This window comes from Quercus robur, chromosome 6 (assembly GCF_932294415.1).
Source record: "Quercus robur chromosome 6, dhQueRobu3.1, whole genome shotgun sequence".
In the NCBI taxonomy this organism is placed as follows: Eukaryota; Viridiplantae; Streptophyta; class Magnoliopsida; order Fagales; family Fagaceae; genus Quercus; species Quercus robur.
In genome coordinates, this window is record NC_065539.1 from 23,741,758 (window position 1) to 23,745,453 (window position 3,696).

At 40.2% G+C, this 3,696-nt stretch overlaps 1 pseudogene; it reads right to left on the reverse strand.

The window, feature by feature from the left end:
• Window positions 1–1,343: 1,343 nt before the first annotated feature.
• On the reverse strand, window positions 1,344–2,705 carry LOC126690014 (G-type lectin S-receptor-like serine/threonine-protein kinase LECRK4; annotated as a pseudogene).
• Window positions 2,706–3,696: the final 991 nt, after the last annotated feature.

Here is a 3,696-nt window from a genome sequence, read left to right on the forward strand (position 1 = left end):
TTTGTAAATCCTGACGTTTCACATTCCTCTCCCACTCCAATATAAATACCCATTTTACCCACAAATGTAAGAGAGCTTCCAGAAAGAATTTTAAGAGAGAAACCCTAAAGAAAAACAAGATTGATTCACCAACAATCTATACATTAGAGTCTCTTCAAATTCCTCAACTCTCTTCCTCTCCATTGTCAAATCCTTGAGAGGCATTTTACCAAACCTTGTTCTCACCATAATCATCACTGTGAGAGAGCTGTTTGGATTTCTGGGAAGCAGTTAGGAAGGAACCAATGTTCATTGGTTGATGCTACGGTCTAGTAGCGGAATCCGGGAAGCTAGAAAAGAAAACGGTTCGGCGCAACCTCGTTGGAGCAAGAAGCTTGGAGGGCTTAGGTGCACTGGGTAGATTAGGCTTGGAGGGTCTATTGCTGTCCATGTATCCCAACTATATTTTCTAGTGGATTGTTTACCGCTTGGAGGGCGGCGGAGAGGTTTTACGCCGAGGGCTTCGGTTTCCTCTTCGATAACACATCGCGTGTTGTCTTTGTGTTTGCATCTTCCTTCCTCTCTATCTTTGCCTTTTTATTATCTGCTGTGGGTTGTGATTTTAATTTGGCTTAGATAGTTTTACCAATTCCATATTATAGCTTATGTTAAGTTTCCGCACACTAGTTGTTTGACATAATTCTTGAATTGGTTAAGTTGTAATTTGGGGGTCTAAATGTTCAAGGGTGTTTATACACATATTTAAACTTTCAGTACCTCTCAAGAATGTATCAATGGAGAGGGTAAGAGTAAAGAAATTTGAAGAATCAAAGGATGAAGATTGTGGATGAGTCAATCTTGTTTTTCTTTAGGGTTTCTCTCTCAAAATTCTCTCTAGAAGCTCTCTACATTTCGTGGGTATAAAGGTATTTATAGTAGTGTGAGTAAGGAATGCGAACAGTCAGTTTTCATCAAACAGGGCATTCTGGCGACTTGGGCTCGCGACTGGAACAAGCCGCGAGTTTAAGTCGTGCGCTAACTACTTGGCCAGTTTGGAAGTTTTGTCCTGTAGTGCTCCAACTGGCGTGACTTTTCAGCTCCCCTGCATGCTTCACATGTGTGCCACCTTTGGCGACTCAGTAGTCGCTAGCAAGTTGCGAGATCCAGTTGCGAGGCTCTTCTTGAGTGCACACTCTTGAGCTTTTATTCGCACTCTCTCATACACTACCCTTACATGATTCCCACCTAAATACAGGGTTTCTAAATGCTGAATTACAAGCAAATTTGGCATGAAATAAAGCCAACAAAATGATTGAATAAATTCAACCTTACACTTTTCATTGCAGGACAAGTGCTGGTTCATCCTAAATACACCAAAGTGCCATCTTAACCATATTTTCCACCATGGTCTTATTTGCTTCTTCCCCTCTCAAAATCTTGTGCAACTCCCTAGCAACAAAGCATTTGTAAATCCAAGTAGAAAGAATAACCTCTTCCTCATTTGATACATCTAGCTCTATGTTTCTTCTACAACATACAATTTTCAAGAGCACTATTCCATAATTGTAAACATTTGCCTTGACTGATATTGGCGTGTTCTTCTACCATTCTGGTGCTAAGTACCCTCTCGTCCCTCTGACCCCTGTGAAGGTCCTTGTTTGATCTGCCATTAAAAATTTGGCCAGCCTGAAGCCAGAGATTTTAGCTATCCAAAAATCATCCATTAATATGTTTTGAGGCTTTATATCACAATGAATAATTGAGGCTTCGCACTCCTCATGTAGATAGAGGATCCCTCTTGCAATATCTTGTGCAATTCTCACTCTCTCATTCCAATTTGGAGACATTTGGGCTTTAAAAAGATGATTGGCAAGGGAGCCATTGCTCATGTATTCGTAAACTAGAAGCCTTTTAGAGTCCTCGACACAATAACCAAGCTAACGAACTAAGTTCCTATGGTGGGTTCTCCCAATTGCTCGCATCTCTGCGCGGAACTCCCCTTCTCCTTCTTCAACTAACTTCTCTAGTCTCTTTACTGCAACAAGTCTTTTACATTTGTAGAGTGCCCCTTTGTAAACTGCTCCAAATGAGCCCTTACCCAATTGTTCTTTGAAGCCATTTGTTGCTCTTTTGAGCTCCTTATATGAAAACAATCTGAACTTGACCTCCTCGTTCAGACCAAAGTTTCCATTCTCTAACAGCCTTTTGTACCATAAAACTCGACTTTTGAAAATGAAAAGGCCAGAGACTGCAAGAGCAACACATGACAATACAGTATAACCTAAACTCACAAGAAAAATTTGCACTATTGCTCTTTTGCTTGTGATCACGATCACAGGTGGTTTCTCCATAATAGGATTGTCACTTTTAATGCTTCTCATGCCCACCTTCAAGAGAGCCGTATACCCTTCTTTCATATCTCTTCTAACATATCTCAGAGGAAGCTTTTGTTTCATACAGGAACCACTCTTGAACAGTGCCGCCCCACAATCAGAGTCTTCCAAACAAGAACGGCTGCATTCTTCAATTGACATTGGTGACACAACATAAGGACGATCTCCCCACATTAAATTCTCCATGGTCGTGATGTCATAAAAGGGTACATTTTCTGTCCCAACTCTACACCCTGCTTCTGAAAAGTTTCTCTCACAGCTAAGAGAAATATGATTCACATCTACAAAATCAGTTCCAGGAAGGCATATACAGTATGGTTGGTTGTCATTCATTGTACAAAAGCTGCTGAAACCACAGAAACTTTTCACATGACATGGATTGTCCAATGCTAATCATAACTTTGATACTTTGAAGTAGCCACTTTCATCATAAACATGAGAATAAAGCCGGAAATCCCATTAAAATCAAGAGTTGCACGATAAATTGTATTATTCTGGTTGCTTGCCGAAGATGAGTCCTTATTCAAGCCATAAACTATGTTTAGAGTAGTGCCGTTGACGATAAACAGACTGCTTGTATTATTGAGATAAAGGTGAAACTTTGAACCATGCCTGAATGTCTGTGTGTTCTAGTAAGCATCACCTGGAGTGTCTCCAGTGTTTACTGGGTATAAAATAAGGTTTCCATCATACTACATCTTGATATGAAACCGTCTGGTTGAGTGGTCATTTTCAGTTAAACCAGAGAATAGTTGATATCAAGCGAACAAAGTCTGACCTCCTAAAATGGTATCGGTAGGCAAATAAAAACTTTGCCAAATGATCTTGGAATCCTTGTCATAAAGCACAAAATTTCTAGAGTCAAGCATGGAGGCATGGGAGGCAGAATCTATTGCATTAGCAATGAGTTTCTCTTGTACTCGCTCAGTTCTCAAAAGAAGCTTACCATCTTCAGTGAAAACTAGCATTGCATTTGAGGCGAATGGTGGATGATCACGAATTGCAATCCACACTACTGTCGTATTGTCTCCACTGACCAACCAAATTCCAATAGCAAAGCCACTGCCTTGCCTATAGAATCTGTAAAGTTGTAATTTACAACTAGTTTATGTTGGCTTTAATTTCGTGCCAAATTTGATTGTAATTTTGTTCAATCTTATGTATCCTATATTTTATGTGGGATTTATTTGTAAGGGTTGTGTGTGAGAGAGAGAGAGAGAGAGTATTAAGACTCAAGGCAATTGAAGACTAAAGTTGTTTTCGCGAATAGCTCGTGAGTAGGCTTCCCACGAAGTGAAGCATGTGACCTGCACATGACTGGAAT